This window comes from Haemaphysalis longicornis, unplaced genomic scaffold, assembly GCF_048455015.1.
Source record: "Haemaphysalis longicornis isolate Haplotype H1 unplaced genomic scaffold, Haemaphysalis longicornis Haplotype H1 scaffold_57, whole genome shotgun sequence".
Taxonomy (NCBI): domain Eukaryota; kingdom Metazoa; phylum Arthropoda; class Arachnida; order Ixodida; family Ixodidae; genus Haemaphysalis; species Haemaphysalis longicornis.
This window is the reverse complement of record NW_027526400.1, coordinates 566,460-591,040: the sequence shown is the minus strand read 5'-3', so window position 1 is coordinate 591,040 and position 24,581 is coordinate 566,460. Positions and strand designations below refer to the sequence as shown.

Here is a 24,581-nt window from a genome sequence, read left to right as displayed (position 1 = left end):
CCAGATGGCCTTACTTATGAGGTTTATAAAACCTTCGACAATCCAGAACTCGGCAATCTCCTTGACTCCATCAACGAGGTGCTGCTCTCTGGTCCCATACCAGAATCTTGGCTCCTCTCTGATCTCTTCTCGATACCGAAGCCTGGTAAGCCAACTGATCAGCTCCCTAATTTGCGTCCAGTGGCCTTGAAGTGCACCCTCTGCAAACTGTTAGAACGCAAACGCATGCTGGCAACCCAGCTTCAATGGTGGATGGACACTTTCCGGTGGTATGACCCGCCGGAGATCAGGTTTAGGTCCCATCTGGGTACCGAGGATAGGCTTTACCGCTAATTTTCAATGGTGCTACTTGGCGGCCGATCACACAATGTTCCACAGTGCTAGCCACAGACATACAAAATGCATACGACAGTGTTAGCCACGGAGCCATCTTGGAAATTCCCCAAGGTCTTCTTCTGCTGGACAAGGTTTGCTCTTTCCTCCGGAACTTGCTCACAAAAAAATCCTTTTCGGTTCACCTCAGTGGGACACGTTATGGTCACTTTACGATTGTCAGGAGTCTGTAATCGCTCCCTTCACTTTTAAAATTAATATTTTATCGCTTGCCTGGCATTTGACATGCACTTTCTCATTTACGCGGACGACATCACAGTGTGGCCTGTGCACTCAGACCTGACACGAACACAGAAATGGTGTGAATATGCTGGACTAGAAACTTTCCGTCGACAAGACGGCTATTCTGCCTGTGGCCATTGCTTGCGGCCGTCGCTGACTGGAGGTGTCTCCAATTGCATTACAACTCGGCGGCCGACCTGTACACACTGCCACTTCACTTCGCGTGCTGGAATTAGAAACGTATGCATCTGGGTCAGCGTCTATTTGGCTACGTTCCGCTCGCCAAAAACAGGGACAGATGCTCCACCTCATCTGACGCATCGCACTAAAGGCTGGTCGCTCCTGTTCCAAAATGGTATACTCGGCTTGTTTACCGGGGCCAATTCCAACACCTGAACCAGGCGGAATGGTCACAACTTGAGGCAATTAACCGAGCCGCAATGCGTGCCATCACCTGCTTTCCAAGGATAACACCGATTCCTGGTCTTCAGGCTGAAGCTCAAGTTAACACCTCGGATGAGCTTGTCCGTCAGCGTGGGTACGCCCGCATGAATAAACACACGTTTGTTGCTGAGGCAGTGGCTGTAGGTAACTACATGGGTCTTTCACTACCTACATCCCAAGCCTTAGTCGTTACCAGGCCACCTCTGCTATGCCAGAAGGCGACTGACAACAAGCCACTGACGCGACTGCATAATCGATCTGACAGACATTCTGACACTCTTTTCGCGGTCGCACAAGAACTGGCGGGTGAGTCTCAACCACAGGTCGTTCAGGCATTTGTGGACGCTGGGGCCAAGGACGACGTGCTGACCACAACACTACATTGTCCTCCCCACCCAGAGGCCTGTGAAATGTGCGTCTAAGAAACATGCCGCACCCTGTCATCTTTGTTGGCCGAGCTTACAGCCTTCCCGGACGGCTTACAAAGACTACTCCTGCTCTTCATCAAGCCCCTGGAGATACTACTTTACAAATGTATACAGACTCCACGGCGGTCATACGTCATTTACTTCGAGTAAATAACAACTCAGTAATCTCTGGGGACATTCATAATACGCTGGATACGCGCCCCTGCCCTCTTCGGCCCTCGTGGGTGTACCGAAATACGCTCCGCGCTCACATTGAGGTGGATGGTGCCTGCCCTCTGCATTAGTTCCACGACCATTGCCTATACTGATAGAACATGCCCCAGGCCAATTTCTCCAACATAAAGAAGATCCTCATTGTGCCACACCAGCTCTAATTCCACCGTGTCTAACGCACCTCCCTAGTGGACTCGCTCGCTCGGTGGAGGTCTTGCAGCGAAGACTTCGTGTTGGTGCAGCCCTCTCTCCTGCTGTTACCCGGGGGTGTCCACCACGCTAACATGCCCCGTTCCCACAGAACTGCCCGTTTCACACGGCTGCTGCCGAATATGCGGAAACAAAACCTTTGTTGTGGACGAGGCCTTCTTTGGAAGAGGCCAGAAGGCAACACCTTCGAGGCGCAGGCTTCCATCATGGCAGACCACCTCACCTTCATCGGTGAATATGGGGACCCCAACACAGCTCCGTGCCTTCATTTCTTCGCGAAACTGGGGTTAATTTATACTTCTCACGAAGTATTTATGCCATCGGTATACTATCGCAATAAAAAAGAAAGCATGAAGAAAACGGAGGAGCAAATTGTGATGAAAGTATGAGGGGGGAGGTCACTGCTTAACCCGCACAAAACGATCGTCGGAGCGTTTCGGGAACTTGTGAAGGCTAGAGCGGCACGGGCTGGTATGGCGCCGTCTCTCTCACTGCCTTCCCCTCACACTTTCGGCTGACGCTACTGCTCTGTGCGTGGCTCATCCCAACCACGTGACATTTGCGCAGGAGGTTCAAACACGATTTCTAACAACATGGTCGCCGAAGGCGGCGACTCGCTGTGTGATAACAGCACAGTAGCGCTCGCCGCCGTGCGTTTGCTGATCACGCGATCACTTCGTGAGACCCAGCATTAATGCGCCGGGACTGAGAAGACAGCAGTTCGCGCTCCACACAAATTTTGCATTTCGGTGTACAGTATCATCATGCATTTTTTAACACGAAAGATTTTTATACCATGCTACATATGCGAGCGATGGAACAGAAGATGATAGCTGCGACATTAAGGGACAAGAACACAGCGGAGTGGGTCAGGGAACAAACTTGTGTTTAGGATATATTAGTAGAAATTAAGAAGAAATGGATGTGGGCAGGGCATGTAATGCGAAGGCAAGATAACCGTTAGTCATTAAGGGTAACAGAGTGGATCCCGAGAGAAAACAAGCGTGGCAGGGGGCGGCAGAAAGAGATGGGCAGATGAGATCAATAAGTTTGCCGGGATAAATTGGTCGCTGCTAGCACAGGACGGAGATAATTGTTGATTAATGGGAGAGGTCTTTGCCCTGCAGTGAGTGTAGATAGTGTGGTGGGGATGATGATGACACAAAACTCCCCGACGTCATATCCATCACGGAAGTGACTTCACCAGAAAAGGTTCCATTGGCGCGGCAGCGCTAGTTTTCGAGCCCACGATCACTCCAGCCGCAACGGGAGATCTGAAACGCTGCACCAACAGAGCCATGAAGCCACGCCCGGGTAGCTGTACGAACGCGCCTTACTTCCTTCCCTGTTACTTGTTCATGCAGATGGTGCTGCCGTGTAGGAGAGGTGAAGTGAAGTAGTGCGTCATAACGCTAATGAGCGCGATAGTTGATGCTTCGATAGGGCAGCCTGTAGCAGCGAAAGCTGCTGTGTTTACCCTTCCGCCGCCTATATGTAACGCCGCTCAGCTTGTGGAACGCCGCCGCCGCATTCCACAAGCTGAGCGCGTCGCAACGCCAGCGTCTGGCGTACACACCACGGAGCTGGACCAAAGTCGTCGCGCCGTGGCCTAAACTACCCGCAAGCAGGGCGTCGCTCGCAAAGCACACCCATACTGCGGCCCATTCTCAAATCATGCTCCTTTCGCTGTAGCCTACTGTTACTTCACCAAACGATTCGCTGACAACCCGTTCGGCTTCGTTCGCACGGTTTCCGTGCGCCTCGGGTTTCCATCGGATTTACACATTGCTACGGCGCGTGTAATCCAGTGTGTAATGTTGATGCGGGAAACGTTTCCATACCGTAGAAATATAAATCGCCATGTGCAAGTTCATATCGATACACAAAAAACATTCAAATACTCCTGTGAAGGCACATTTCACTTAGGTGTTTAGCCGATTCCAATGAAAGAAAGATGAACCACATTTTTTGGCAGAACTTACCGTAAATACTGTTTCAACCGCCAGGCAACATGTGCAGATGGGACACCCCCCTTCCCCCCGCCCCTCCCCCCCCAAAAAAAGAAGCTTACCACAGAACCCTTACGGCAGTTATGAGCCAGCATGTCCAGCCTACCACATTGTTCCTTGAAAACACAATGCAGAGAAAATACACGTATCATTTATTCCACAGATTTAGGGTTTTATAGTGCCCCAGCGATTACCCGGCGGCAGACCATACTGTCTTCACTGCGAGTATCAACAATTTCAGCCAAATGTTTCAATCTCCTGCCAAATTTTGTGTTTCGTGACGTCTGCAATGACGTATCCCGGGAAAGTACTGAAGCCTATGTACGTATTGGGGTCTTGGACTGCAGCGAACGGCTGCACGTTTCTTTTGCTTTCAGTCCTTTTGTATGAAGCACCATTCCATTCGAGATCGCTGTCGACCCTCACTTTGTGTTTGTAACGAAACCTACACTACGCTACCTCGGGCAGTCTTCCCGAGGTGGCCAGTTTTGATCTTGAGAGCTAGAGGTCAAATCACATCCCTTTCCGCAAGCACGCGGATTGGAGCAGTCCCCGATTATGGGGAGAGATTGGCGAGGAGGGAGCGGAAAAGCACACTGGGCACGGGCCGCCACCTGGCGGAGGAAGGCCAGGACGCCGCAGACGCAGCGATAAGTGCGCGCGACGTTGGAAGGCGACGTGCGCGCAGAGCCGTGTGTGATGGATTACGGCGAATATCCTGCTGCGGTAGCTCGTACAGCGGCGGCACTTAAACAACGCCGTGAGGCGAAAAAGGGGAAACATGCTACTGTTGCGTCAAGCTTGGCTACCTTGAACTCTTAGTGTGAGTGTGAATAATTGGGAGCTAGCGTTAGTATGAGCTTTCTTCATTTTTCCCCGGATTTGTGCCTGGCTAATGTTTGTTTCGGTTGATAGCAGTGGTTGCGTGCAACACTGAATAGGCTCGACAAACAGGGTCAGGTCGGACAATGTCGCTCATGCAAATTGGCCAGTTTCGTGTGAGAGAACCCCACAGCGCCAAACTGCTGTGCAGCTATGACAAGCTTAGTGCCTGTAATATCAACAGCAGTGCGAACTACTCCTTCAATGTTTATGTGTAAATTGGTAACCTTCTTTGTGCAGCCCAGCATTCTTATTGCTGTAAAATGAATATTCATTACACCAAAGCGCAAATGGCTAGTTATACAATACAGGCCTTTCCTAACCTACATGCCTTTCCTAAACTAATCGTACAGCTGCCCATAATGCGGGCTGGAAATGAACCAGTGATTCGCCTGGCCATTCTCGTTTTACCTAATGATATACCCTATTTGAGCGAAATTAGCGTTAACAGTGTGTGCCTATGATTCTAACCGTGGACCTTTCACATCAACCAAGGCAAAACATTCTTTGCCTGGGTTAGGAGCACTCATCGAGCATTTCGTATTCACACAGGAGTGAAGGATTCATTCGTCACGTTTCTTCGTGTAACTTCACTTGCGGCACAAGCGCCCAGGCTACAGTCCCAGATGTGCTTCTCCGCACTGGAGCCACTCACGAGGCTTTCGAACAAGAAGCTGCAAGGACGTTCTTCCCGCAGCCATTCTCTACGCCACCGCAGAACATTTACTTCTTGGCGCCGGTAGACGAAAACGACCGCCTTGAGGCGCCCTTCACTATTACTAAATTTATAGCTGCCTTGGAAAAAATGAACGTGCGCAGTTTGCATGGCAAAGATGGCGTTACTTGGTCAATGCTGAGGAATTTAGATGAACAAACTAGATGCCACATGCTGAAACTGTTGAATTCCATTTGGGCCTCAGGAAATCTGCCAGAATCTTTCAAGCATGCAGTCGTCTTAAAAAGATCCATCCACGGCGTCTAATCTACGCCCCTTCTCCCTCACGTCGAATTTGTGCAAATTACTTGAAGGAATGGCCGCTACCCGACTCATGCACTGCTTCGAAGAAAAGGTATTCTTCGTCCACCCCGCGCAGAATGGATTCAGAACCAATCTCGCAACGCATGACAGCATCCACCTCCTTCGGCATACTACTTCGGTGTGCACGATATCATAAACCACACATCTTGGTGGCTCTGGACCTTCGCAAGGCTTTCGACATCATCTCCCACCACGCGGTACTGCAAGCCCTTTGCGAAGCTTACCCGGGTAAAAGGAGGAGGAATTTTGTGCGAGCCTTCCTGGCAGACAGGACATTTGAAATACGTTCGGGACGTGTGAATACCTAACATTTCAAGAACACCTGTGCGGGATACCACAAGGCGCCATTATGTCCCCTATATTATTCAGTATCGTAATGGCAAAGCTAGTAAAGGCCGTTGCTACCATCACAGGGGTTCATGCCACGGCTTACGCTGACGACGTGACAATCTTGACGGCGGCCAACGAGCACCCTACGACTGACGCCGCCATATAGCGCCTGCAACATGCTTGTACACATTCACGGTCCTTCTGATACCCACTGGCATGGATTGGATTGGATTGATTAAACTTTATTTAGGCCGGCAGAACGACGTTTTTACCCGCCGCGACGCGGGCCTCGGCGTCGTCCTGGTGGCTACTCATCCGAGACGTGAGCTCGCCGTTGCCGACTCGCGAGTCTCATGCCTGGCGAGCGCCCGCAGGACCTGCTGGACGGCCCAGTGTTGATTTTCGTAGGTGTAGCTCCTTGCGGCTTCTGCAAGCCGTGGCGGGATGGTTCTTGACCTCGCTTCCATTGGGCTCGTGACACAGTTCCATAAGATGTGTTTCTGGTCTGCAGTCTCCCTGCAGCAGAGCTGGCACATGGCAGTAGGGTATGCTTCCGGATACATTCGGTGCATCAGAGCCGGGGTGGGTAGGGACCCGGTTTGAAGCTGTCTTAGTAGCACTGCCTCCGCCCGGCTCAACCCCGGGTCCGGAGGTGGGAAGGTCCTCCGAGCCAGGCGGTAGGCTTTGGTTATTTCGCTATAGTCTGTCATTCGGTCCTTAGCACCGAACCACGTTGGACGGTCAGTTGCGGGGGCGCGGTTGGTGAGTGCTCGCGCCTCCGCGTGTGCCGTCTCGTTGTGGTTTGCGTTCTTACTCGACACGTCCTTGCCCGCATGCGCCGGGATCCAGGTGTCAGCAACAAAAACAAATTACTTAGCTGTGCGAGGCAAAGCCAGCCATCGTGGAAATGCTCATTTATCTCTCGCAGGACAACCCCTCCAGCCAACTCCAGGTGGTTGGATCCGCATACTGGGTGTTCCGTTCATGAAAACGGGGGAGCTCAATAGCGGCTGAGACAGCTCAAACCATTGTGGCGCCGCTTCCTACACACAATACGTCGCATCTCTGGCACTTTAAGCAATGCTTTGCAAGATATCGCTCCAGACCTAGTACATGCAGTGCTGGTATCAAGAGTGGTCTTCGGCGCCATGTATTACGATCTGACGAAGCACCAACTTCACCAGCTAGAGGTCTTGCATCGGGAGGCACTGAGGGCTGTTACTGGCCTGCGCCGTCACACTCGCGTCGAAGAACTGTACCGCTATGCTGTTTTGGCCACGCTTGCAGATAGCCCATCTGGGCGCATAGCAGGTGCCAATGACAGTAGCCACTTGACACGGCAGGGACGCCGCCTGCTACGTCACGACGGTGAGCGACTACTAGAAGAGCCGCACATCCATCCGCACGTTCGCCCGTGGGAGGACGTGCTGATTACAGAGCGGTGACCGGCACCCCGGAAAACTGCTTGTGCTACTCATGCGGTGCAACGTGCCACACTGGGGCAGAGCACTGCGGCCACTGACGCTGCGGATCCGGTGACATTACGTGTGTACGTGGACGCCTCCTGAAAACCTCGCACGGCCGCTGTGGCACTTGCGGCTGTAGCGGCAGACAGCAATAAACGCAGCGTTAAAGCCTACACCATCGCCTCCATTACGGACAGCACCAACCTTGAGCTGCGCTTTCCAACACGGCCTACGTCTAGCACGTTCCGTTCTGCAGGCATGCACTCACCGCACGTACCACCATGTGCACATTTTCACGGACTGCCGAGCCCTTTCCTTCCCTTTTAGGAATTTCACGGAAGCACTCTGTAGCACACTGCATTAAACAATCATGCAGCTCCCTGCACAGCCCCTTCCAGACACCCGTAACAGTACGGTGGATCCCTAGCGATGGAGGGCATCCTGGTAATGAAAGCGCCCACAGGCTGGCGAGCGAGCTATCGTCGTCGTACCGCCGTCAGCCCGGGGAGACCATTGCCAGCAGAGCCCACTTCGATACTGACGAGGAGCGCCAGCGTCGCCTACATGTCGGACGCCTTCACCTCCAGTCAACACTACCCCAGAACCCGCATCCTCTGCCTCCGGGCTTATCTCGCGGCGACCAGGTTTTTCTCAACCGGGCCCGTTCCGGCTACGCCATAACCGCCGACATCGTCGCACGGTGGCGGGGACGGCAAATTCACTTTGAGCCCCCGGGCAACGAATCACACCAAGGCAACAACATAGAACCGGCAGGTTCTCCGATGTCAACTCGCCTTCTGTAGACCTCGCAGAACTTCAACAGACCTGATCTGCTCCCAGTTCCTCCCCTTCTCTATTGGACCCCCATGTGATCTGCTACGCATGCCATGGCACATCAAAACCTGACCTTGCGACCTCGTCTGATCTTGGCCGGGCCTTGCCGTACTTCGCGCCCAGCACCGCCTGGCATGGGTTCACTCATACGAAGAGTGGATTCGGCCCTCTTGGCACGTCTAGGACACCTTGACAGCACTCTGCAGCTTCGTCTGTGCGGCCTCGATGGCTGGACATTACTAGCGTACTTCCTGCCCTCCCCCTTCCCCAGCGGCTTCGGGCCGTCCTTTCTTAATAAATTTATCTTCCTTCCTTCTTTCGTGTAACGATATGCCATGTGACGTGCATGCACGTCAATCATGCGCTGATCATGAACGGAAAATCATGCATGGATTGGCGTGCATGATTTTCCTGGATGATAATTTTTAAATGGCCTTCGTTTTGGGCGATCTACTATATCATAATAAGGCAAAATATGTCGCCGGGGTAGTCCACGATTCCGCTTAACGACACCTAGGTGTTGCGTCTGTATCACTGTCTTCCCTTTGGTTCACATGAAGATATTGCAGGGGAGAAGAAGTATTACTAAACTGCTATTAAAAACCTTCTCAAGAGCATTTGTGTCCGGGGGAGAGGCAGTTTTTTATAGCTTTTTTCCGCTGAATTTGAAAAGCCTGTTTATTTTATTTTCAAATACACACAACTCCGTCTCATTATCATAAACAACAGCTGCGTGCGCGCGCCTTCGCGCTCTTCGCTCCGTTCCCGTCGCGCAAGTGCGCGCACGCGCGACTCTCCTCCGCTGTCTCCTCTCCTTCAGGCGCTATGAATATAAAGCGAGCAGCGCGCTGCGGCGGTTCAGTCAGCGCTCGCTCTCGTTCGACTCCGCGTGACTTGCTTGACGACTTCCTGCTTGGCTTTATTCTTCCGATGAAGACGTGATAAAAGCGACACTCCCTTCAGCGTGGACTGAGGCAATTCAATATCAGCGTCAGTCCAAACACTCCACCCTGATGCGTCGCATCACATCAGGGTTCCCTCGCGGGAAGATGGGCGTAATTTTTTCAACACGCAGTCATCCCCTTTCTGCAAGTGTAGCTTTTCTTTTACATTCGGAAGGCAGCAACAAGCTCTGTGCAGCGGTTCGCGTTGAGAGAGAAAACGCGAAATAACATTTATTTAAAGAGCTTTTCCTTATGGGGTAGTGGCGGATGCCCACAGGGCCGCAGGCACCTGGAGGCTTCGGGAGGTGAGAAGCACCTGATCCGAAACGTTGGAGCTCCGCAAGGCATGCTCCCAGGCCTTGGGGGTGAGGAGGGTGGGTAGGGATTTTTGGGGCACTGACAGAGGGAATGAAAGAACGTGTGCAGTGCACCACAGTTTCGTGCGCTGTTCTCAGCCACCATTCGCCGTGTCGGACGGAAGTACTTGTTCCGGGTCACTCCCTGGCCGGCCAGTGTACAAAACGTTAAGCTTCGCATTGAGAGAGACACCCAGTCTTATATTAGGCGAACTCAGCGGTGGTGGCACTAAAAAAACTAGGGGAACACAAACGCAACGCGCTCGCGCGCCACGAGTTTTAGAAGAGCGTCTTGCCTAACACCTCGCAGCCGCCTTGGGTAGCTGGGATACTGGGAACTTCAGGTGTAGCATCGCGGCGGATAATCGGTCGCTGGCATAACAGCATTTCTGCTTGGGAACACCTACCTAATACAGTTTTTACCACACTATCATCTCCTTTCTCGCCTGTGCAACTTTATTTTTATTTTTACGGTGATTGCCAATTTAAGATCGGTGCTGTGTGATACTGGCGCGCAGGTAGCTCCATCCTTCAGCCCCACGCCACATGGCGCGCTCTGGCAGATACTGTTGCCGCCGTCGCTCACACACGAGCCTCCAGGGCCGGTCGGCGTAGAGAAGTGTAGGCTTCGCATCATGGCACAAACTTCATCACAGCTTTAAAAACATCTCGGATAATAATACCTACGAACATTTTCACCTTTATGTCATCCACTGTTTTGCATGCTTGCTTTCTTTTCCCTATTGCTTTTATTCGGGGCAGCAACGTAAGGTAGTCGCCGCATTTCCCAACGCCGGTTCGAGCCGCTTCATTCGGCGTACGCGCATTGTACAGGCATCCACATCCGGCATCTGTGCGGAGCACTTCCGCGTGCCAAGAGCACTTCATGCTTCCAACTGAACTCATTTCTTGCTAACGGCGCGCGAATCTACGTACTTAGCTAAGTTATCATCAAAGCCCACAGTTTAGAGCGGGAAAACGAAGAAGGTGTTTAGGAAACCTAGAGCACCGCGGTGGTCACCTACATTTTCAAACCCCACTATATAATTGGATGGGAAACTTGGCGCACCTCCGTATTTGTTTTTGCCCGGCACTTTGCGTAACATGAACAGAGGGCCCGCCGACACGGCCTTACCGTACTATTGGTAAAGGCACTGCAGTCAGTACGTTCGATCTGGTAGAGAATCTCTGGTATGTAGGAGTCGTTATGGAGAATTACTTAAAAACACTGGAGCAATATGGCTAAAATCCATGCGGAGCCAACTCACGTCAGTAAGGTTCTTAAAGATTAAATTACACACTTGCCCAATTCGGAACTTCACCCGGAAAACTAGAAAACAGCGAAGCGGTGGGGCACGTCGCTGGCATCTTCCGAATATGACGTTACTTCTGTTGGATGCTACACGCGCATGAAGTTAGGTGTATGGCACGTCATGCGTGGCAAGATAGCTTTATTCAATTCACTTTCCAACATGTGCGGGGGCAGCAGATTGTCCCACATCCTCATCTTTTTAGGAAGGTCGCGTTTCAAATCGCGATGGCGGAATTATGCACCGGACACTCTTGTTGCGAGGATGGTCACTGCTTGTGCACAGTGGGCTCACCAGGACTGCCTCTTGTTGCTGCGACTCGTTGGCCGGCTGAGGTATTGCGAACAGGTGCATAATCTGTGTCGACCCAGTAGGACCTCAGCTCCTCAGCATGCCCTTGGACCGTGCTAAATTTCCCAAGGTCGACAATCCAGACGTCAGTATCGGGGTCCAATGCAGAAGGTGCCCGACCCTATGCCGGATGTCGAAGTGGCGCTGTAGCTTCTTCCTGCTCTCAGCTTCGTATGCCCTCAACTTGTCTCTGTCCGGGAGGCAGGGGACTAGGCTGTTCGCAGAAACTGGCAAAGTAGTGCGGAGTCTTATACCCAATAGGAGTTCCGCGGGAGAGTAGCCGTTGTTGAGCGGGCTCGTCCCGCACGCCAACACCGTTTTGTAGGCATCGCCCGTCTGCTCGAAGGAGCCCTTGATAACTTTCACGGCTGCTTCTGTGAGCCCGTTGCTCTGAGGGTACCGGAGACTCTATGTGACATTTTCAAAGCCGTATTATTTGGCGAACGCTGCAAATGGTGAGTCAGGTCACTTTAAAAATTGTAGGCCGTTGTCAGTGTCAGTAAGCCGTTGTCAGTGTGGCTAGAATTCCTTTATGTTTTACTGGAGGTCACGATGACTTCGCGAACTCTTCTGCGTGAATGCACAGAGCTAGCGACCTTTATAGTTCGTCGTGTGTTTGCTCTTGTTGGATGGAATGCTTGCCCAGCGACACGCGCATCACATCAGGTGCATGGCGTGTGGCGCGTGGCAAGAGCGCTTTATTCTCTGCACTCTGCTACACGTGCGGGTGCAGCAGATTGTCCCGCAACTTCCGGTCGCTGCTTGTCAGATTCTCGCGTTTCCGGTGTTGCGGTAGTGAGCTGTGGGTAGGGCGTATTGTTACCTTTGTGGATCAACACTCCTGTCCTCAAGCAAAAGATACAGGAAAGGAGTTTACAGGTATTACTTCACAATTATATAATTTGTAAAATACAGATGTTAACCGTCTTTAAAAACATTTCCGTAAACCGACGTGCTGTGTTTACTTTCTTTGGGGGAGCAGTTTAAATTTGCAGAGCAAGATTCATTATCGACTTGATGTTTTGGGGCAAGAACTGAGTTATGTCATATCCTGAAAAATGGAATGCAAGAGCAGTTTTTCAGCTCTATTCGTGGAAATCAGCATTCTTCTGATGATGGAGTTTTCCCTGCAGTTCTATTTTAGTTATGTTTGTTAAAGAACTGATTACAACTAATATCGTATGTGCTTTGGGCAAACCTATCATTTTATTTTCCAAGAAATAAAAAAGAGACTGGAGCATATTTTCTTATATTCGTAACCAAGTAAATAATACTTATACGTTTTACTTCTAGAACAAATCATATAAAAACATAGTATCTCTGCGCAGGATGTTTCCACAGCAACCACGCTGATCTGACTCATAACGCAAATCTCGCACAAAACTTATTGCTCTCACTCTTTCTAATAAATAAAAACTAATAGCGGTTGTGTTCTTTGCTTAGTCTTCCTGAACTTCCCTAAAGCTTTTCACACTTTCAACTATCGCACTTTATTTAGCGATTTTGATTCCTGTGTTGCAAGAGGCCTTTTCTTAACGGTTCTGCGATCTACCTCCTGAGCAGAACTGATACAGTCAGTATCAATAGGTTTTCTTCAGAGCTTGTGCAGCTAAGCTCAAGGACGCGGGTTAGATTGCGAGCTTCGGCGGCCGCTTTTTCGATGGGGGTGAAAAGTTAAGAGGCACGTGCTCGAGATTTCGGCGCAGGTTAAACGTCCGTAATGGTCAAAATTAATCCGGAGTTCTCCCCTTCTGAGCGCCTCATCGCCTGAGTTGCGTCTGTGCGTTAAACTTCATAATGATAATAAATTTTCATAAACAGAAATTATTAACATTAACCACAATGTAAATGTGATACATTCCAGTGCTTTTTTATATGCAGATTGCGCTACCACATTACGTTGGGACAAATCAGCGGAAACAGTGATGCCGGAAATACAAAACGCTTTGCGTAATGTAATTAAAAGGTGTAAATATAACTGGCGTATGATCATTGCGCGACAAAGAGTGCTGTTATTTTTTATTCTAGCCCTCACCATCTGACTGTACTAACACTTATAGCAACCGATGTTCATCAATATCTTGTTTTCGAATGCGTTCCTTTTAATTTTCACAGCTCCATACTAACCTGCAATTTATTTCTCATATGGAGTACATACAAAAACAATCATTAGGTAGTGCGAAGAACCAACTGGCCCTTACGCAAACTCTTCTGAGCACTCGGTGTTCGGGAGAATAAACGTACCACCATTTTTTTTTCCTTCAATGCGGGGCTGTCACTTTATTCTTCTCTCGCCCACAGTAATATCAGTTGAGGAATCCCCGCCTGAAGAACTCCTACCATTGTCACTTATCGTCCGTTTACCATGCATAAATAACATGATACGGGTTGCAATTTGGCGTCCTTCTTAGTCTAATGCGTCGGCTATGATGGCTGAAAATCACCCTTTATTCATCTAAGCCTCATATGTTTTCAGCTGTACTCCAGCAACTTAATAATCATTATGCAGAATAGCTTTGCATATTGATGTTGGCTGTGTGATCATAACACCACTGCTTCTTTTAAGAGAAATTTTTATTGCGTCTTGGTTACTTAAATCACGGAACCTAAATTCACGCGTCGCTGGTGTTTTATTGCGAAATAGTTAAATACGCCCTCACTCACATTTCAGAATGTTGCTAAATTCTTTAGAATACATGTGTACTATTCCACACACGAGAGTAAGCTTGCCCTGTAGGCATTTTGAGGATCCACGAGGGTTGGCGCTGATACTGGCAGCGCAGTAAGGAAGGCGGACGGAAGACAGGGGCCCCCGAGGAGTTGTGGCCGGCCTGGCCGGTTAGGAAAACTATTTTCAAGCTTTATTGATTAAACCCTATTGTGTTCATGGCGTACTCGGAATGTAACAGGCGTCTTCTACAAGTGGTTTCGCTTTCAGTATCAATAACAACTGGTTGCCGGCTAGTTGGGTCATGACGGACGAAAAAATAAATCCTGCGTGTAGCTGAAGACGCAGGCACGAGAAAGACCGGACGAGCGCAATTTCTCGCTTTATTTTGCATAAAGCGCCCACACAAATATATAGTTCCCCACAGTATCATCCACAAGCCAATCAACAGCCGCACCACCAATTTCTGCGAACAAAATCGCATGTTCAACACTTCAAACGAAACATGTCGTTAAAACTGGGTTAACACACCTGTAGGATCATATGACTCATTCACTGTTGATGCTAAACGAGGTGTCTAAATCAGCACCTGTCATACTTAAAACCAAAGCTCAAAATCAAAATCAGCAAGGCAAATCACGCAACTGAATTGAAACACAAGGGTGGGAAATGCAAGAGGCCAACAAAACATATGATGGGGTTACACAATTTTAACAAAAGCCAGATGATTCCGGAAGAGAAAGTATTTATTTAAGAAGTGTCCATTCAAATGTTATCCCATAAAAATGTTACTTCGGTAAGTAGCAGCCCCCGATCCTCTCCGTAGCGATAATCTTTTAGGCTTTTCGTATTTCTCGCTCTGACTGATACGTAGGACATGTCCGGCATTCGGTGTCTCCAAGTTCCGGAACGCAGCCACAGGTTTTTGCAATTCATAGCCAGATGCCCCTAGAAATATTTTTAACCGAGAGATTCTGCTGACGCGCCCTATCATAAGCAGCTGCCAATTTGACCAACGTACACCTTTCCGAAAGTCAAAGGGATATTGAAGACCACGCCTGCAACGTTATTCCTGTAGAATTACTTGTGTATTTTTTAAAGCCCTCTTTTATGTTTAGACATTATTTGACATATTCATGACAACATAGATGTCGCTGAAAAAACACAATTCTGCCTTTGTAAATTTCTTCTTTGTTGACTGCCTGTAAGTCCTGTATCCCTCGAATCGTTTTTGTGCTTCGTTTCTCTCACTTACATTTTTTTTCTGTTCCTCATTACACCATTTGTTCGTGATTAACCAACGTTCAGCAAAACTACCTTAATTTACAAAAGTATTCCTGGTACTTCTCATCGGTATGTTACGTTGTGAATTCCTATGATTTTTTGCAAGATTACATGTTAACAGTTTTTGTTATAGTCATTCATGCTGCGACCTTATTTATTGAATCATTGTTTTACATTCACTTATTATAGCTCCTGTAGTAGTCTCTTCACTCTTGCACACCACTCTGTAAAACATTACCTATCACAACTCTATTGCCTTGAAAAAACTGCATTCGAGTTGATGTGATTTAAACTATTAGCTGGAGTAAATTTGATAACAAATATTCAGAATGTATTTGGGGTGATTTTGTATTGCGCAATCCCCACAGGTGATGTTGTTTGTTAACTGGAATTATGTGTGTTTTCACTTTTTTCAGGGCGCAACCCTGATAATCCGTCTTGCAGGGATTTGGCCGGACCACCCACGACCTCTGTGACGATCCCAAGACAGTGATAATTCAGATTGACAGCACATTAGAATGCCATAAAGCACAACTGCAAGCAATTTTGAAATATCGGAATTAATTACTACTAAAGATTGCGTTAAAAGCGTTGAGCAATATTTTATTAACCAAGCACCATAACAAACTGAAATCACGGGAATTAAATCAGACTAAGAATAAAGGCGTTTAGCCCCAATTCTTGAACCCGTTTAGTAATGAAAATTTAGGCGCAATTACCAGGTGAATAAAAAAGAAAAAAGAAATCCAACTGAAATGACGCTATAGGGCTACTAAAAAGGCTACAAACTTATCAGAAACTTCGCAGTTGAAGAAAACTTTATGCTTGTTGAAAATTTAGATCTGGGGCCATCACCCATCCTGCACAGTCGTTACATACCCTACTAACCAGGAGGCCAGCCATTTTTAGCATAAGGCCAATGCTTAGTTGGCAACTCAAAGCAAGCATCGAGTGTTAGACGGCGATTAAGAAAAACACCACAATAAAGCAAGTTTGTGCCAAGGGATATTTTATGGTCACCCTAAATGCAGCCAACAGCTAGAAACGGTCAGACTCATGGTCAGCTGAGGCAGGAGGGAAATCTGAGCCGTTTGTTGTTAATCATTTTAAACAGCGCGAAAGAACGCTAGATAGAAAAAACACAGTACAAGCGCTTCTCCACAACCACTGCGTTGCGTGCAAAAGCAACCTTGTTTTTTTCTGTGCATGCCATGCGGAAACAGACTCTAAACAAGACTCTCCTAATGAGCGCGTCATCTTCATCACAGTCATTATCATCATGTGTTCATTGATTCCATTTTTTAATACATCTGGTGTAGCAAGCTAGGCGCCTTGGCCAGGCAAATCTCACCAGTATCATTAAAGTCTATTCTCTCTCTCTTTATGCGGGGCTGACTGGACGCTGCCATTGCGTTCGACTGCGGGACCACCAAAGCTCACTGAAGGGTACACCATGCTCTTATTTCTGTCCATTGTCCTGCATGTGGCTGCACCCCGGAATTGGGCCGCCAAGATTTGAGTTCACGCACACAAGTTCACGCACGCGTACAAGTTTATTAGCAGATGACTTCGCTATCCAGAAAAACGCATGCATTAGCACACCGTCAATAACGCTGATAAATTGTGAGGTGGCATTTCTGGACACAGCAAGATATTATGTGTGTTCCTTTATCTACTTCCTTATTTTTGTGAGTTCCTCAGGCCACACTGCGTGCGCGTTTTTAATTTGAGTTAAACAATCAGTTCAGCTCTCGCCCTGCGCCTTATGTGCTTTGTCTCATTGTTTCGCTGTTTAAATAGATCCTCATGGTCGGAATAGTTGGTATACCAACCACATAATGCAAGCGGTTTTATTGGTTTATATTACAAAGAAAGAGAAATTTTGTCCAAGTTTAAGGTTCTCTGCAAGCTGAATACCTTTACTCGGAAGCTGTACAGTTTCGCTGAAGGTGTATGTCAAATTTTCCCTTCGCATAAAGTTACTTTAACTCATGCGTTTTCTGTAAACTAGTCGCTTAACACTTAACTTTGAGTTTTCAATTGTTCGCTCAGTATTCACTTAGTCAATAATAGTTTTACAGTAGCTTAATAATCACTCAATGTTTAATATTCACTTCACACTTAACTTTGAGTTGTGAATTTTCCTCTGTGACTCTGCAATCAGCATGCCATCTGGTTAGCTTAGCTGGTAAACGTGCTCATGTCTCTAACCAGTGTCCCTACCTGATAACCCGTCCGGACCCGCCGTGATGTCACCCGCCGTATCCAGACCAGACAACGATGCCGCTTTTCCCCCACCCAGTACTCTGCCGCGGCTCCAAGGGCCTTCTACACTTTGTACCTACCTGGCCGGTCATCGCTGTTCTCGCGCTATGGTTCATACGAATAATCACCTACATTCGTGGTGGATATGGAGTCTTCACTGTTTATTCTCATACTACCTCTCATTTCGATCGCTCCCACCCGTGTACATTGGCATCGACCGGGCAGTCACCTTCGATGAGAGGGATGTGTGACGAGACGAATAGGAAGTAAAGAGTAAACACACCGTTCACTCAATACATTTATGAATGAGCTACATGACGCAATCAACTAAAATTATACGTTTTACTTTCTTGTACGTTTTTTTCACTCCGTGACATTGACTTCACTAATATATTTTGGGAACACGCAACAGTTATATTTCGCTTGTATTTCACCGCTGTAACAGCGGTGAAGAAGAAATAGTGAGATTTTTTTTATGCTCAAGCCGAAAGGACAATCTCGGCTCGCCACTATGACCGACGTCCGATTCTTGAAGAAGGTGAGGAATGAGTACTCCCTTTCTTGTTGGATATTAGGTGTATTTACACTACATTACGCCAAGTATTTACATCAGGACAGAATGACAGTTACTTTGTCACTCTGCCCACAGCATCCTGTTCGGCCTAGATCTATACTGAACTAGATCTCTCTCGCCCGGCCCCGGACACAACCGGACACTGGTTTTAATCCCAAAAACCACGCCTCCAAAGGGGGCGTTCAAGAAAGAGCGAAAACCCTTCTCGATTAGTATAGACCACAGATTGGCCAGAAGAACCAACCAATCCTAAACATGCCTGCACCGGCGGTCACATGACCCAACACCCTTTCTCATGCACTCGTAGTACGTTTCCCGCACACGTTATTGCAACCGACAAGCAAATACAAGACATCTGCGACCTAAAGTCACCGGCCGCGTGGAGGGGTCGAAGCATTACGTTAAGGTTGCAGCACCTGCACAATGCCAAAGCCAAACGCTTAGAGCGGTCTTCGCGCGGCTAACGTCCCACGGTGTCCTTGCCTTGCCGCATCGGCTTTGTCCCCGCGCGCGCTGGCACAATGAGGGAGTTGTGAGCTAATCCATTCCCCAGAACAAGGGACGCCGCTTCCCGCCGCCTAACTGGTGGGAAGGGCTGCTCCGAAACCAGGCCAGCATTTTCAAGGCGAATGACCCCTAAACGAACAGCACCTACGCCGGCTTCGTAAAAACCTCTAAGACTACACCGCGCGCCTTATCGACACTCTGAGGCGGCATCCTTCCGCATCCCGTCGGCAGTCAATCTTGACGAACGACCGAGCCACCTCCTAACGTCGCAAGCCAAAAGAGCGGCATGCGCGCTGTCCGAGAGGGAAACACGCGCCAGAACTGCTTTCACTGCTGTGCATCCATCCACCGATCACTGAGACCGCCTGGTCGAGCTGACCGCATGCCAACGCAACAGAGGTACTTGGGCTAAGCACCCCCGTATTTTGCCACACAAAAGGAAGGAACACAAAACATGCGCTCAGCAGCCCCCAACTTCGCGTTCCGGCGGCTGCATGAAAGGAACACAGCATGGCAGCTACATGCGGAGGCAACGCCGATACATGAGCCACCTGCGGCTTCCATTATTTAAATGAGGAGCCCGAATTCAACTCCCACCGCCTCACGTATTCCCTTTCTAGAGTGGAGAAAATTATTGTTTTATTTTTGTAGTGTGTATTTGTTTAAGCCAATTTTCAACACAAACGAGTAGAACAATAAATAACACAGCAAGTACTTCATTACTTATCTTAACAAACCGACCTGATGCTGATTATGATTGGGTTTTTGTGGCACAAGGCCGACTAAGGGCAAAGACCGCCAAGGGAAAGTTGTTTATGAGAACGAAGTTTAAGTAAAAGTAAACCATATTAGCTAAAAATGCACATCAGATGACATAAAAGACAATGTAGATGACTAGTGTAGAGAGGAGAGTAAATGTTTATTGAGGAACGAGAAGAGGTCGGCCTGAGAAATTGATCTTGGGCCTGCTACTTCCCTCTGGGGGGAGGGTACTGGGGACACAAAGAGAAAGGAATGAATATGGAAAGTATGGGGAATGACAATGAAAGCGACAAATGAACTATGTACAAGCAGTAAACCAATAAACGTCTCACGTTCAACGGGGCGCTGAATCAGATGACTACAGTTCACTTTTAAGCACATGACTATCATCCATGAAAAAAAAGAAACTGCTCAGACATTATTTCGCAGCCTGTTCAATTTTGTCGCTACCTAGAGGCGAGAATCCAAAGAGGAGTCACCAAGAAATGTAAGCAGGGCTTTAGCGGCTAGGCTTTGCTTCCTGTTGTAAGCCCACGTGCCCAAAATCTTTTGTTCGGACAGAGGGCGAGTGTCCAAGCGTAGTAAAGCTGTCTCAAGGTTCATTCGCTCACTCGAGTACTTTGGACAAGCACTGAGCAAATGTTCGATAGTCTCAGGACAACCGCACAGAAGGCAGTCTGGGCTGTCCTCTCGCCCGATTGTGTGAAGATACTTCCGAGTCAATGCTACTCCAAGACGCAGCCTGTGTAGCAATGTCTCTTGACTTCGGCGGAGACGAGGAGCATGACTGACCCAGAACATCCGCTCTGGATCGAGCTTGTGAAGGCGTTCATGTCGATTCTGCGGGTCCGACGAATGCAAGGCTGCAGCTTGTTTACGCGCTCCGTAGAGTATCGCGTTAGCATCCTGCCTTGTGATGGGTATAGACAGGAGAGTTCCATTGTGGTGTGCCTGCTGTGCTTCTGCATCCGCCAACTCATTTCCAGCGATGCCAAAGAGACTTGGTATCCACTGAAACACCACCGTGTGGCCCTTTTCATTCAACTCTTTAAACAGGATAGCGACATCAGTGGTCAGCTGATCGTACGCGCCTCTCTTCATTGGGTACCTTAGTACCTGCAGCGCTGGTTTGCAGTCGCAAAAGATACTCCACTGCTGTGGCCTTTCACAAGAAATGGTGCGGAGCGCTTCGCGTAAACCGACCAGTTCTGCTGCGGTAGACGACGTCCTGTAAGCAACCTTGAAACGTTTGGTCAGGTCCTTCCCAGGCATAACCACTGCCGCTGCCGACGAAGACGCCGTGACCGAGCCGTCAACAAAAACATGCGACGCCTCTCCGTACATTTCACTGATGTAAAATGGTGAAAGTTGTCTTAGGACCGAAGACGCCATGCGGGATTTTTTACCGATTCCAGGAATCGACAACCGCACCTGTAGATCAGCTACAATCCATACAGGCACTTCTGATATTTTGGCGACTGCAAATGTGAAGGGAATCGAATGTTGCTGCGCCGAAATACTTCGGGAGTAGTTTAAATTCGGCCGGTACCTGAAAACACTCGACAGTGGATGGCACTCATGTCTTGTGAGATGTCGGAGGTGCACACGAAGAGGTTCTTGCGCGAGGTAGACTTGAATTGGGTAGACTCGCGCTTCTGCGATCATTCCACGTGTTGATGTGCATCGAGGCAACCCCAAACAGATTCGTAGGGCTTGTGCCTGTGCACTTTGAAGCACGCGTAATGACGATCGCCGAAGGTTACACAGTATAGGGGCACTGTATTGCAAATAGCCAATAAAGAGCGCCTGGTAAAGGCGCAACAGCGATGAAACCGATGGGCCCCATGATTTCCCTGCCATATGTTGAAGGACATGGGTGAAACTTTGTAATTTCCTTCTTAGTGCCGAGACAAGTTTTGACCATGACAGATCTCTATCAATTGTCACGCCGAGAAATTTATGATGCGTGACACATGGAATAACAGCTCCTTCGATCTTTACCGGGTAGCATATCATGGGTTTTCGGGTAAATGCCAATGTTGCACTTTTTGACGTTGAAATTTCAAGCCCTTGGCGACGTAGGTACGTCAAAGTGGCAGATACTGCTTTCTGAAGCCGTGCTTGCACGTGAAGTCGCGTTACACCTGATGTCCAAATGCAAATCTCATCCGCATAGGCAGGTACTGATACTGTTTTAGGGAGCACTTTAGTGATTCCTATGAGAGCCAGGGTAAATAGCGTAGGGCTGAGGACTCCTCCTTGTGGCACGCCGCGCGTGACGGGGTGATCGGATGTCACTCCATCAAGTGTGGACATAAAAACCATCCGTCCGCGGAGATAGCTTGCTTTCCACTGATGCAGCCGTCCTCCAATACCAATGGACTCAAGGGCATCCAGAATGGCATCATGGGACACATTATCAAATGCTCCCTTAATGTCCAGGAACACGGCAGCTGTAAGACGACGGCGGTGTTTCTCGTTCTCGACGGTAGTCACAAGGTCAATAACGCTGTCTATTGAGGAACGTCCTTTGCGAAAGCCTGTCATGGCGTCTGGGTACAAGCCACGCTTCTCCCGAAACCATTCCAGACGAGCGAGCCCCATACGCTCCATCACTTTGCTGACACAGCTAGCCAATGCCACTGGCCTGTAGGACGAAATGTCTCGTGGAGACTTGCCAGGCTTCAGGACAGCCACTAAACGACTTTTTTTCCAGTGGTTTGGGACAGACCCAGAACACCAATAGAAGTTGTAGAGGTCTAACAGAGATTTGTTTCCTTGCGTGCCGAGATGGCAAAGTGCACGGTACGTTATTCCATCAGGCCCAGGAGCTGTAGAACGAGCCGAAGCAGAGAGCGCTACAATGATGAGATAAAACGCGCTAACAAGACGAGGACGAAGAGAGAATACACAAGCACAAGCGCGATTCGCGCTTGTGCTTGTGTATTCTCTTTTCGTCCTCGTCTTGTTAGCGCGTTTTATCTCATTATGTGTCACCAACAGGCCCAAACCTCGTCCCTCTTGGAATTCATCGCTACAATGAGCTCGTGGAGCGTAAAAGGCACGTCTAGGCGGCTATCCGCAGTTGGAGGAGCACAGCGATGTAATGGAGTTATGCCTGCAGCATTGTCCCTTGCCACTTGAATGCAGAAGTCTTCGGCAACATCTGTGTCCATGCGGTTCTGGTATACGGCCAGAGCTCGAAATGGATGCTGCTGAGTGGGTGTAGATGGCAACGCCCGAACGATCTGCCATATCCTAGAAAGTGGCTTTCGTGGGTCTAATCTGGAGCAGAAGGATCTCCAGCGTTGTCGGCCAAGCTTCTCTAAATAACGCTGCACAAGTTTCTGAGTTTTGCGAGACGCTTTCAGGTCAGAGACAGCTTTTGCCCGTCTGTAGCTCCTTTCAGCGCGACGTCTAACAGCGCGAAGCATCTGATACAAAGCGTCCCCCGGATTCCCTTGAGAGGAGCATGTGGCACTTCGTGATGCATCCCTGGTTGCCTGGACAATGCTCAGTTCAAAATCAGTCACGGAATCGAAGCTATTACACGACAATTCAACAGAATACCGAAAGGCCTGCCAGTCAGTATAACGTTGTACCCGTGTTCGTTGTGAACCTTGGTACCAAGTAAACTGAACATATGTGGGCACATGGTCACTTCCGTAGAGGTCAACATCAGCGCACCACGCGGCTTTGGACACAAGGCGTCTAGATGTAAGTGCGAGGTCTAGGCAGCTGCTGTAAGTTGCGCCCTGGAAAAATGTCGGCGAACCATCATTCAGAATGTCCAAATCATGAGTCTGAATAAAGTTCGCGAGACGTCGCCCTCTTGTGGTGTTCACAATGCTTCCCCAGATCTCATGGTGCGCATTGAAGTCACCTACAATGATGTGAGGTCCAGGGCAGCCGTCAATAATTGTGTCCAAGTGGTTATCATCGAATCGTGCACGGGGTGACACATATCCACCTATCACTGAAAATGTGTTGGTCTTGCACTGCACCGTGACAGCAACACATTCATTGCTGCTGTGGGCCGGAACTTGGTGCCTAATATAGGTTAAGTCACGGCGAATGCAGACTAACACTTTGCTGGAACTTCCACTCGCATCCGACGAAAATTGTTCATATCCAGATAGACGAAATGACGTGATATTTGGCTCACAGATCACAATAATAGGAAAGTGGTATTTCAACACCCTTTGCTTGAAATCTTCCAGGCGACCTTTCAGACCTCGAGCATTCCATTGGAGAATGAAGGACTGACGAATTCTTTCCTGCAGGGTCGGTTGTTGCGACATCAGGGCCATTGTGCTGGTTGTTGGTTTAACGAGGCCAAAAAGGGCTCCACAGCATCCAGGATTTGTACAGCTGTCTGTGCAACTGGTGTTTTGACGCCGACCAATAACAAACGCAGGGCAGCTATCAGCTGCTTCAACATCGCCTTGATTTGCTCATCTGTAGTCGAGACTTGTCCCCTATCTTTGTACGTGTTCGGTTGCTCCTCTTTTTGATTGCGTTGAGTATGACGCTCTTTCAGGACTCGAGAGTATAGTTCTCCTTTACGCTGCTTTGCTTGTAAATGCCGAGATGGCTCTTTTGCGGATGAAGTCGCGTTTGGAAGTGGCAACTCAGGTGCCGCTGAGCAGTTTGTTTCTCTTGGACGCTGCTTTACTTGTAATGGCAGTTGTGCGGACTCGCTCGTGTTTGTAGGACCTGGCAGCTCAGGTGACAATGAGCATGGCGAACCGTGTGCGCTGTCCTTCACATTTGCGGATTCCAAAGATGGCAATACTGGGAAGTGCTGTTCATCAGATGGCTTTGTAGCTTGTGGTGGAGACTCAGGCCCAGAAAGGAACGCCTTCCTTTGATGTAATGCGCTCACACGAAACGGGCATCCACTGTAGCTGGCTGGGTGATCACCACCACAATTTGCACAGGTAACGTCTATCTTGCAATTCATAAAGTCATGTGGGCCTCCGCAACGTTTGCAGCGCTGCTCACCTCTGCAAGATTTCGCGACATGTCCGTAGCGTTGACTCTTGAAACAGCGTGGAGGTGACTCCGTGTAGTCGGTGACGACGTGCCTT

At 48.9% G+C, this 24,581-nt stretch overlaps 1 long non-coding RNA gene across 1 annotated transcript in view; it reads left to right on the top strand.

The window, feature by feature from the left end:
- The window catches only part of LOC144140951 (uncharacterized), a 67,331-nt gene extending 51,263 nt beyond the window's left edge, over window positions 1-16,068 (top strand). Inside the window, exon 3 of the long non-coding RNA XR_013316398.1 lies at window positions 15,800-16,068. This is a non-coding gene — a long non-coding RNA (uncharacterized LOC144140951). The remainder of the gene's footprint in view (window positions 1-15,799) is intronic.
- Window positions 16,069-24,581: the final 8,513 nt, after the last annotated feature.